This window comes from Boleophthalmus pectinirostris, unplaced genomic scaffold, assembly GCF_026225935.1.
Source record: "Boleophthalmus pectinirostris isolate CB_2022bp ecotype Guang Dong unplaced genomic scaffold, ASM2622593v1 HiC_scaffold_16, whole genome shotgun sequence".
In the NCBI taxonomy this organism is placed as follows: domain Eukaryota; kingdom Metazoa; phylum Chordata; class Actinopteri; order Gobiiformes; family Gobiidae; genus Boleophthalmus; species Boleophthalmus pectinirostris.
This window is the reverse complement of record NW_026571095.1, coordinates 8,534,095-8,546,594: the sequence shown is the minus strand read 5'-3', so window position 1 is coordinate 8,546,594 and position 12,500 is coordinate 8,534,095. Positions and strand designations below refer to the sequence as shown.

At 44.1% G+C, this 12,500-nt stretch overlaps 1 non-coding gene across 1 annotated transcript; it reads right to left on the bottom strand.

Moving 5' to 3' along the window:
• Positions 1 to 1,346: 1,346 nt before the first annotated feature.
• trnaa-agc (transfer RNA alanine (anticodon AGC)) lies at positions 1,347 to 1,419 on the bottom strand. Its single transcript has one exon. It is a non-coding gene; the product is annotated as a tRNA-Ala (tRNA).
• Between the last annotated feature and the right edge of the window lie 11,081 nt (positions 1,420 to 12,500).

Below are 12,500 nucleotides of genomic sequence, written 5' to 3'. Positions count from 1 at the left end.
CCTAATGTCAAGATCTGAATTAAGTCGGCCACTTTTTCCACCAATACTATATGTCTGTAAGCAGGCACCGTGGCCGGTTTATAGCAGTGGCGGTCCGTGCATTTCACACCAAGGGCTTCGTAAGTGTAGTATATAATGTAGTATAAAGAGCCGTGAAGATTTTGTGCATGGAGAAGTGAGAAGAGTGGGGTGCGCTGTGCACGGAGAAGAAGTAAGGAGCGCTGGGGTGCTAAACTAGGACTAAATCAGAATTAAACCAGGACTGTTTGTCCGCACTGGCCCAAAGCTGAGCCCTCGTAGACTGTTGTGTGATCACAGATGAAAGGACTGCGCCGGGCTGAGCCTCAGCTCTGGCTAACAAGTGATGGCTGAAATGCGACTGGTGTAATGATTTAATATGAAAATACATGTCTGCAGCATAACCATTGAAAAAGCTCTAAAAGGAAGTAGACAGACCATTTGGTATTATTTAATAATAATAATATAATTAGCATTAGTCTGTGTAGTGGAGCTGGTAGTTGAAATAATCGTTCAATTTGTGGTACAAGCATCAAATTTGGAGTGGAGATAGATAATAACATGGGCTTTAAGAAAAGCCCGTAAGTCACCACAAATATCCAAGATGCCATTTTTCAAGATGGCCGCCATACTATATATGTACTGTATAATAATTATAAATATATATGTCTAAATGCATGATGAAGCATAGGTTTGTTATTTAATTATTTCTATTTAGAGTGAAATTATTTATCAAATAATTTTTGATGGTTATTTATCACCTTCCATTATATTTATAATATCTACAAATAAATGTAATTAAATAATAACACACAGTAGAAAGAAATCTCATGGACAAATCTTATTGAAACCTACCTGAAGAAATATTAAATATATGTAGTATCAATGTGCTAAACTATATTTTTGTTAAGACTATATATGTGTTTATTCTAGAAATGGATGGGGTCGTAGCACAACCAGGGCATGCTGTGAAGCTCAGCATGGGCTTCAGTGTCACCTATGTAGTGTTACTGACATTCTAATATTGAATGTAGTTAATGTAGCATGATGTAGTGTCCCAAATGCTATCTAATTAGCCCCGTAAATACACCAGCTAGTAGTTTTAGTATTAGTTTTACTAATATTAGTTGTAGTATTAAAGTTAGTTTGCCATAGCTGAAGTGACAGGATGTGCCAGTGCGGGAGAGTCGAAATAGCTGTCAAAATAGCTGTCAAAATAAAAAGGATATGGACTTTCTTGTCTTTTACTACTTAAGGATAAAGTGCAACCAAAGTTCTCATATGTATATAACAATACCATATTGACAAGATGCATGATAAAATAAACTTGGAGAATGCGGGCATCGATCCCGCTACCTCTCGCATGCTAAGCGAGCGCTCTACCATTTGAGCTAATTCCCCTATACCTCTTACTACCTTAAACATTAGTCTTATCTCCTTCTATGTCTTAAGCAGATTATTTAGTGGTTCTGATCATAGAAAGCAGATATCTAAGTCCGATATGTTAATTTTACCAAATCTAAAATTGAATGTTTTATTTATATTTCTAGTGTGTAGACCATGGCCTGAGCTGTCACTCCTCTCTCCCTCTATTTGTTCTGTCCGTGTGTTTCCTCCTTCCCTTGTGCCAGATGGTTTAATCCTCAACCATGAGCAAGAAGCAGGGAGACAAAACCCTGACCAGATAAACAATGGCTATGTGTTTGCTAAACTGTCAGCTGACATATCCACCTAATCTTTATAGTTTAAGTTTTTAGTGAAAATTGCTTAGACATGACAGTTCAGGACAGGGCTTTCTTTCTTACGTCTTTAGCTTATTTTCAACAGCTCCTGCCCTTACATATCACTTTGTCCAATACTAAGTTTGCAGTATGTTTGTGGCCAGAGCTTCCCTGTAACAGCTGCAGTTGACAATTGCTAAGTATAGCAGAAAAAAAAAAGTAACATTTCGGGTCATCTAACTGTGAGTTGCAAACGTATTTATTTTTGTAGAGGAGAAAAAAATAAAACTAACAATGCTGTGGGTCTAATCTGGGGACAGAGGAGTTTGTTTCCCCTTGTTTCCCCTTAACTGTTCACAAAATTGTTTAATCTTTAACAAATAGTCCGGTTCCTTATTCTCATCTCTCTTATTCTCATTATTCTTAGTGGGAATATTTTGGGCATTTGCTAAACTATATATTTTTGGAAAGGTTATATTATATGTAGTCAGAAAATCAATGTTTGCATTTGCCCAGAAGTCATTACGGCAGTCATATTGGATTTTAAATATTTGCCGCCAAAAAACTCTTTTTGGAATATCTCAGCCTCTGAATAAGTTGAAATGTTGATTTTAACTGCTAAGCTGCTTCCAGCTCCTTCTGACTCTGGCTCTGACTTACATTAGGATCTTGTGGCTCCTCTCTCTTTAACTGCTGCAGTGAGTATCTCTGGACTGGCAAACCGGGGTGGTGGTCCCTCTGTGAAAGAAGGGGGACCGGAGGGTGTGTTCCAACTACAGGGGAATCACACTCCTAAGCCTCCCCAGTAAGGTCTATGCCAGGGACTGGAGAGGAGAATCCGACCGTGGTTTTTGTCCTGGTCGTGGAACACTGGACCAGCTCTATACTCTACATCAGGTGCTCGAGGGTTCATGGGAGTTTGCCCAACCAGTCCACATGTGCTTTGTGGACTTGGAGAAGGCATTCAACCATGTCCCTCGTGGTGTCCTGGGGGGTGCTCTGGGAGTATGGGGTCCGGGGCCCTTTGCTAAGGACTCTCTGGTCCCTGTATGACCGGAGCAGAAGCTGTGTTCTCATTGCCAGCAGTAAGTCAGACCTGTTCCCGTTGCATGTTAGACTCCCCAGGGCCTCCCCGGCCTCCGATTCTGTTCATTGTATTTATCGACAGAATTTCTAGATGCAGTCAGGGGCCAGAGGGGGTCCGGTTTGGGGACCATAGTATCATCTCTGCTGTTCGCAAATGATGTTGTCCTGAAGGCTTTGTCAAACCAGGACCTGCAGCACTGGGGCGGTTTGCAGCCGATGTGAAGTGGCTGGGATGAAGATCAACTCTTCTAAATCCGAGGCCCTGGTTCTCAACCAGAAAAAGGCGTCTCCGGGTAGGTGGAGAGTCCCTGCCTCAAGTGGAGGAGTTCAAGTATCTCGAGGTCTTGTTCACGAGTGAGGAGAGGATGGAGCGTGAGATTGACAGATGGATCGGTGCAGCGTCTACCGTGATTCGGTCTCTGTGTCGAACCGTTGTGGTGAAGAGCAAGCTGAGCCAAAAGGTAAAGCTCTCGATTTACCAGTCAATCTACCTTCACCTATGGTCATGAGCTCTGGGTAATGACCAAAAGGAAGAGATCGCGGATACAAGCACTCAAAATGAGTTTCCTTCGCAGGCATCCTGGATCTCTACTAATAATAAATTCTACTAATAATAAGAGCTGCAAATGAATCATGCTCATGTTGAAATTATGATTTAAATTGTGAAAATACACATTTCTCAAATGTGTGGGATTCTTCTATTCATTTAAGTGTTTCAGATATAAACTGCCTTTGAATCTGAATCTACATCAAAGTTTAAGTTCAACATTAAAATTGTTTGTGAATTCTTCATACGAAAAACATATAAAGAATTGTTTTTCTCACTCCCTTGCATATAAATAAGTAATAATAAATGTAAATAGTGCGGGGGGAGTCCAGGTGTTCTTTGGGGCTGCATGCTCTGTGAAACTTATTTTCCTCTAATAGTGTTGTAGTTTTCTTAATGTGTGTGTCATTACAGGTTTTCACTCTGCAGGACAGAACTTTGAATCAATCAGACCTAACGCCCATTCTGCTCTTCCTCCTCCAGAAGACGAGAGACACATCAGACTGAGTGGTCCAAGTCCACTGTCCATGTCTCCAATGTCCATGTCCAGAGTCTCTGAGGAGGTCCAGAGTCTCATGATCTGAACAAGTGTGTGAGACAGAAATGAAAACATCTGTTCATAAGTTTTTCTGAATGTTTTTCAGTCTGTACTGACATTTGATTTATGGTGAAATGTGCCGTTTATTTGATGTCTCTTTTGATAGTAACTATTACATGTACTATAAGAATGTACTATTGTACTGCAGATAAGTAGTGGTATTCCACATGATCATATTTGACCAAGATATTTTGTTCATTTTTGATTGTCACTTGCTTCAAAAAGGGAACACAATGAGATTTACTGACATACAGCTGTTTGTACTAACCTGTTAATGCAGAGTGTGTGTAATGGGTTTAATATTTCACTTCATATTATGATAAAGTATTTCCAGAAGTTCCTTGGATTGTTTAATAAACCAGCTTTTCTCAGGAGAGATGTCTTTCTTTCTTTACAAATCCTTAATAATGATAATATTTAGTAATGCATATCTCATCATAGTTTTTGTAAACTTTAAGATAATTTAGTCTATTTAAGATGTATCCCTTAAATATAGCCGTCTTGTTTTGCAAAAGTTAAACATACATTTTCGTTTTTGGCCATAAGATTTGGATGCGAATTATTAAAATAATTTGGTCACAAAATCCGACAGTTTGATGACCTGTGTGTGTTCTTTTTACTGATCCGTGTGCGTAATCTGCGCGGGGCATGTTAGCATTAGCTCTAGCAGCGTCCCTCGGTTGCTAGGCAACGGGGGAGCAGCTGAGAGGTCTAGACCTGTCCCATTTCCGCACGGCCTGGCGGTCCACGGAGGCCAATTCAAGGGCTGCAGCCTTCGTGGCCGACGAAGGACCCAGCCTTCGCAGCCTTCGCAGCCTTCGCAGCCTTCGCAGCCTTCGCAGCCTTCGCAGCCTTCGCAGCCTTCGCAGCCTTCGCAGCCTTCGCAGCCTTCGCAGCCTTCGGAGGCTGCAGCCCTTTGAATTGGGACACAGCCTATGTCTCTCGGCTGGCCTGGGAACACCTCGGGGTCCCCCAGGAAGAGTTGGAGGAAGTGTGTGTGGAGAAGGAAGTCTGGGAGACCCTGCTCAGACTGCTGCCCCCTCGACCCAGCCCCAGATAAGCGGATGAAATAAGTGCATGTGCAATTTGCTTAATTTCGTTTTCTTTAAATAAATGATGTCATGATAGCAGAAGTTGGTCCTTGTGAAAGCTCAGGGTCCAGGTCCACAGTTCACCATACCCAAGTACAAAGGCGACTGCAGAACTGCACACCAGAAACTAAAGATTTAGCCTGTACCAACATGTGTCAGTGCAGCAGCCAGTGCCAGAATGATGATGATTCCCAAGCCATGTTGTATGCATAGACTGTATAAAAGAAGTGGACTAAGGTCGTTTTCACACCGCTAGTTCGATTATTTGGTCCGCACCAGGCAATAAAATTGTTATTATGTAGCAAATACACTCCAGTGTGGTCCGCTTTCACACCGGCAAACGAACCAAAACTGGTTCGATTGACGTGTCTCTGTTTCCCCGGTAAAACAGCGATACTCCAGTTATCAACACCGATGTTCCTGTTAATACCACGGGCCATCCTCATCTCAAATTATCACCATGAACTCATAAAACAGCAACATGTAGAACTTTGTACAAACTCACCGCATCAGCCCAGAGTTCGGGTAACAGCAGCAGCCAACAGTGCTCACAGTAGCGCGCAGCTCCTCAGGACGGGGCTGGGGTCTGGTCCTTGGTCTTCTGTTACAAGCGCGTTGGTCAGATGGTCCGGAGGCTCTGTCCTCCATGTGCTGGTTCCAAACGGTGGCGAGCAAGACCAGTGCTTGATGGACTGAGTCCGAGCGGGTACGTTCAGTCGTCTGCGCGCTGTTTCCGTGCGGGAAAAGCAAGAATGCGCTCCGGCGCGCTGCTCCGGTTCTCCGCGCTCAAGAACCGCGGCTGGTTCCAAGGTGGTACAGCATCCGGACAGAAGCGTGAGTCCAGTTTGGTTTGTTATATGTTGTTCTGAGCGTCCGTCCTCCGCGCATTTGGTTCTTCCCGGGGAAAGCGCTTCCTCAGGTCGAGGCTCCCCGCTCCAGCTCCTCTGAGCCCGGCCTGAAGTGGAGCTGTCCCCGCTGGTTCGGGACTCTGGTTTGGATCTAGTCCCGACTGTATTTCTCACACTAGGCTAAAAACAGGGACTTTTTTAAATTGTATCAATTGAATGGGCGATTGCCTATTGCCATGAAATTATTTGGTTAATTAAAGCCTAAAATAACAAATGTTGGTTGCTGTGTGATCATGGGGAACACCGGGTCGTCTCTATGTGTGTAGGTCCCGAACAGGGGTGCGCACCGCCAATTTTGACTCACTCTGGAGCCACACGTTCGCACACTGATCTTGCTCTGATCTTCGTGTGTTACATTCTCTGTATTGGCCATTGTTGGTAAAATAATTTGAAAATGAATCGCGGCTGCGTCTGGACAACAATCTGTTACTGCGCTGGAGTCGTACAGCGCATCATTTCAGGCAGAGGAGACGCGTGTCCCTCCCATGATGCATTTCGAATAGTCCATTTGTCCATACTGTCTATGGTTTGGACCCAGGTTCGCGTTCACACCAGAGGAACTGCACCAAAGTTGGTCATTTGGTGCGGATTCAAGTGAACCGAAACCACCTCTTTTTTGCGGTCTCGGTCCGCTTGATTTGGTTCGGGTCCGAGTCCGATTGACGCTTTCACACCAACGCAAACGAACCGAACTAACCACTTTTGGTTCGAATGGACCGTTTGGTGCGCACCAAATACTGTCGGTGTGAAAACACCCTAAGTGAGTGTGACCCACAGAGTTCAATACCACTCAAATGAGGCTCGTGATGTTCACGGTTACAGGAGCGAATCTGGAGCCAGACTCTATATTATTGTGACGGAGCCAGTCCGTCTATGATTTTAGGTGGCGTTTTCCCCCCTACACGTAACTGCGGTCTGCACTGGCATGCCCGCGCACACACACGCTGAGTCATCCCGCACACAGGAGTTCATTCCCCGTTTCCCCGCTGTTTCATTCATTCGCGCCGTATTCACTATTATCGCCTTTTCCCCTCTTTCCTCCATTACTAATTCGCCAAGGGTGCACACTTGGGCGCGTTAGAGTAAGTTATTTCATACTTGTCTCTTACCTGTCTGATGACGCCGTCTCTCTCTCTCCTCCGATGCGGCGCGCCTCTGCCAACCCGAGCCACTATTTCCTGTTGGTTGAAATAGGCGCTGTTTGCACCGTGGTGCTGACCATGTGACGCGCGTTATGTAATACGATTTTCTTCATGTTTTTCAGCTATTATTTCTGACATTAAATGTATATTATTACTGTGTGCTCAACGTAGCATAGACAAGGTAGGTTTATTGTGAAATTGTTTGTCTCTAGAATGATTTTGATGTATTGCTCAGTGGAAGGAGCCAGGGGAGTATAAAGGGGAGCCGTTCCTGGCTGTTAATCAGTCTGCCACCAGTTACAGAGCAGGTAACGTCGGTGCGCTGTACCAGAATCTTAAAGGGGACAGTTAAAGCTGAACTTGACCCTGTTTCTTCACTGTAAATACTTTTTGGACTGTTTTGCTCACTGTAAATATTTTGCACTGTTTTGGGGATTTTTGCACTTTGGACACTGGCACAATAAACCACCTGCACTTGGAATCTCGATCTTGCCTAAGTTTTTAATAGAGCCTCGCCACAATTATGAATAGGCTTTTTTAACAGACAAAATAGCAACAACAACAACAAAAAAATTAATTCTGGATCATGTCGAGCGAGTTCATACAAACATTTTAAGACCAAAATGTCGAGGCTCACTGCAGCAGGTACAGAGAGGAGCCACAAGATCCTAATGTAAGTCTATTGGAGCCAGAGTCAAAAGGAGCCGGAAGAGCCTCCTGGAGAACTTCCTATTTGGCACTCGGCAGCTACAGCGTTAGAGCTGTTCACTCATATATACGGTCTATGCTTGTATGAAAGTGATGATGATGTATAGGAAATGTCTAATAAAAAAGGTTGAGTAATCATATTGTGTCTAAATGTGTGTATAACATCCAACATACACATTTTATGTTAGCTACTTTTAAACTCTGAGTTATCAGACCAACTGCATGTGATGTTTATAGTTTGTCTTACCCATGATGTTGATGTATTTCAACAGGATAATAAAAAAAATAAAAACATATTTTTGGAGGAACATGGAGTATTACATACAAATATTACAGTGAAATTGCAAGAAAACAACCAAACCGGGTCATTTTTTTTATGCATCTAAGGGTTAATGTGGGTAGGTCTTACAACTTTGTAACTAGCACCATTTAATTCCCTGAACCTGAAAATGTGGGTTTAGCAGTTAAAATTGACGTTTCAACTTATTCAGAGGCTGAGATATTTCAAAAAGAGTTTTAGGCGGCCATTTTTTTAAAATTCAATATGGCCGCCACAATGACATCTGGGCAAATGCAAACATTGATATTCTGACTCCATATATTATAACCTTTCCAAATATATATACTTTAGCAAATCCCCCCAAAATTCCCACAAAAGTATATAAGGAACCAGACTAAAAGCAAAGTCAGAAAAAAACATGATCAAATAAACGAACATTACTGACTAAATCACTAGACAAGAGTATTTTTTGAGACATTAAAAAAAAACACAGCTGTAAAACTATGGGGATGGTTGGGTCAGTTTAAGCACAGTGCCACAGATGAGAAGTTTTGAAATTACTTCCTGTAATAAGCAAAAGATGTTCATTTTGTCTTCTTATATACTTTAACTTCTTGGATTCTTTTTAAAGACAATGCATTGTCCGTTTCATCACATCCTGTTAAATCATAAGTCACATTTTTAGCTGCGTCAGGCCACTCCCCTTTAACTCTTAATACCCAATACGCACCGTGAACGATAACAGGTAACACGTGGAATTTGCATATCAGATGTGGGTGAGTTACGTTATACATATCATATTTACCATAACACATGGTATCATTACATTTTGTTCGTGCCGAATATAAATGTAACCACAAACTATTAAAGATGTTCCATTGCTGTCGCCATTCATGATAATTATCAGAAGTTAAAACACGCTGCATCCGTTCACGTTGCATAAGGGCATTAACATGTTGTATTGAGCATATAGTCCAGTTTAGTAACTGTGTTATGTTTTTAAACACCTCATCAGTAGTATTCCATTTATTCCAATCTATTTTAGACATTTCTTTCCATAATCGAACATTCTGTTGCTGTCCTTTTAGTGCGGTGGGCATCCATTGTGCCACCAAATCAAGTCCCGCCGATGTTGATTGTCCAGTGTAGTATAGCTTACTAGTAGTGATCTGTCCATCAACCATGTTGCTTAATCCCAATAACGTTCCTGACCCTCCCAAAATGGTATCGTACCAGACCCGCTTTTGACGAGGGCATGGTGGAAAGGGTGGAAAGTTAACCTTCCAGTGTACTTTAGTTTTAGTCAATCCAGTTACCAAAGGTTGGCAGGTGCCGGGAATCGGCACTACTTGTGCTGGGTCCGGTCGAGAAGTGGCTGGCACCACTTCTATTTTCATCCCATACATTGTTCTGTTCGCAATGGCGGAAGCATTGACCAACCAGACCGCCATGTCAGATTCAGATACGGTTATGTTCCATTCAGTGCCGTTATGCCGCTCCACACATTGTCTTACAGTCAGATTGTATAAACACAACGATACATTGCTGGAGATATGTATTATGCAGTCCGGGCTTACGACTGGTATCACATGACCTCTTTGTCGATAACTGAATAGCGTGCAGTTAGTCCGTACTCGGGTGGTGATACACGCACGGTTCGCCTCGCAGGTGAAGTTATCTTGTATCCTTATCAGGGTGGCATTTTTCCAGCCAAATCGAAATTCTTTAATTTGATGCAATTGATGTCCCATTACTTCTCCTTTAACGCATGGGATCATAGCCATCCCAGCCATGCAGCGATGTCACCCAGGCACATGACCCATGAGCCTGCACCACAGTGTCCGAGGAGGGCCATACCTCCGCCGGGGTGGGCAGCCACGTGCTGGTCGTCTGCCAATCAACAGGGTCCACCAGAGCATCCCTGTTAACATAAAGCACTTCAGAACATGTTAACCTATTGCCTGGGGTAGCATTTGTCCCCAGGCACATTTACCCAGTGTTCTTATCCTGGGTACATTACGGTAACTATTTTGTCATTACCTTGGGCTATAATTTCTGCCGCTTTAGGAGGCCCCTGAGGCTGTTTTACCCATACTTTAGCCCCAGTCTTATCAGTTGAGCCAAATCCTCCCTCTCCCTGCCCTGTCAAGTGCGTGGGAGGTTGGATTTCAACTGGAGTGGACATGTCACAAGGTTTTATTAACAACTGAGCAATTTTGTCTCCTTTATTAATTACAAATGGTTCAGATTTAATATTTTGCAATACTACTCCAATTTCTCCTTGATAATCACTATCAATTACTCCTGCCAGAACGGTTACGCCTTTAAGGGACAGTCCCGATCTGGGGAGGATGTGTACAGTGAGTTATCAACTGACAGTTTTTTCAAGATTCCTTTCAACAACCCATTCATTCTCTCAATCAAACCAGCCGCTTGGGGATGATATGGCACATGATATACTGTTCAATCAATTGCAAACATTTAAACGTCGAGTTTTGGTTAGCAAATTTACACGGGTGTACTACAACTACGCCTGAATAAGTGTCTACAGCGGTAATTGAGTTTCGCCAGTGCAGTTCCACCGGCACATGAGGGCGGGCGTCGTCTAACGACCATCTCATTGCCCTTATGCCCAGGGCCTGGCCACCTCCCTAATCTTAATAGCCTCTACGCACGTCCTCCAGATCAGGATACAATCCTGGCTTCCACTGTTTTCTGATTTTTCTCTGCTCCCTACGTTGCTTATCCAATAAGGGACGCATTTGATCAGGCACCACTTGCTGCACCTTACGGCGCCTGATCACTGTAGTAGTACCACCATATCCGCAACCTTGTGCTGGGCAGCCAGAGGTTGATGGCTCGGGCGCCAATCCAGCTGGCCGAGATTAACCAGAGGATGCTCTCGCAGTGGTAGGTTTGATATTTGTAGCCACACCTACTGTCAATCTCAACTACTACACCACTGTTGGATACCTAACCAAATTCTGTCCTTGAATTATGTTTTGTGTTTGTAGGTACACAGCAACCCTGCGAGAGAAGGAGAGGCTTCTGTTGGCACCGGGACCAGGCGCTGCAGCAGGTGGACTCCAACCGGCAACACCAGCAGCACCGACAGCACCAGGCTGCCACCTCTACCTCCACCAGCGGGGTCACCAGTGCTGGTGCACAGGGTGGGTCCACCAGCGGCAGCACACGCTGGCCAGGCAGCACCAGGAAGGCAACCGCTTTTGCCACTGGCACCGGCACCACCTGTGTTTGTTGTCCTGGCCGCACCACCAGCAGCTGCCACAGCTGCAGCAGTACCTTCTTCCCGGGCCACAGTGCCTCTCCCGGACCTCTCACTGCCCCAGCAGAGGGTGAGGGAGCGCACGGTCCGCCTGCTGCCTCGGCGGCCTTGGCGGAAAGAGACCGGACACTTTCGCCAGGGACGGACATACGTGTGCTCGCGGAAGGAAGACTGGCAGAGAGAGAAGCAGGAATTGCTCACACCTTCCTGCTGGGGCAGATGGTGTGAATAGTTTGTTTTTTGTTGTTTGTGTGTGTAAATAGTTCCCCTCCACCAGGACCGGGACCTTGACGTGGTGTGGAGGCTTACCACCAACACCGGTCCACACACTCACCTGGATGTATGTAGTGAGTCACAATTTTCACTGACATTGACAAGAAATGTCATGCCCCCTTCCTTCTATGTAATGAATTTTACTGTCTACTGTGATTAACAATAAGATAAGAAATGCAATGAGTTTTACACGCATTCTACTGTCTGCTGTGACACACGCAAACTACTGTCTGCTGTGACACACACAAACTACTGTCTGCTGTGACACACACAAACTACTGTCTGCTGTGACACATACAAACTACTGTCTGCTGTGATACACAAACTACTGTCTGCTGTGACACACACAAACTACTGTCTGCTGTGACACACACAAACTACTGTCTGCTGTGATACACAAACTACTGTCTGCTGTGACACACACAAACTACTGTCTGCTGTGATACACAAACTACTGTCTGCTGTGACACACACAAACTATTGTCTGCTGTGATCAACATTGATAAGATAAGAAATGCAATGATGACTTTTACACCTATTCTACTGTCTGCTGTGATACACGCGTACTATTGTGTGCTGTGATACACACGCGTTCTACTGTCTGCTGTCATTGACATTGATAACATAAGAAATGCGATGCTCCCCTTCTATGCAATGATGCTTGAGCTATAACCATGCCAATGCCATGCTTTTCCTCCACGAGGACCGGGACCTTGACGTGGTGTGGAGGCTTACCACCAACACCGGTCCACACTCACCTAATGCTGAGATCATGCCATCCTTGTATTGCAAACTTACTTTTACTATTTCTGTTACTTAATGTAGTTTATTGGTATGTTTGA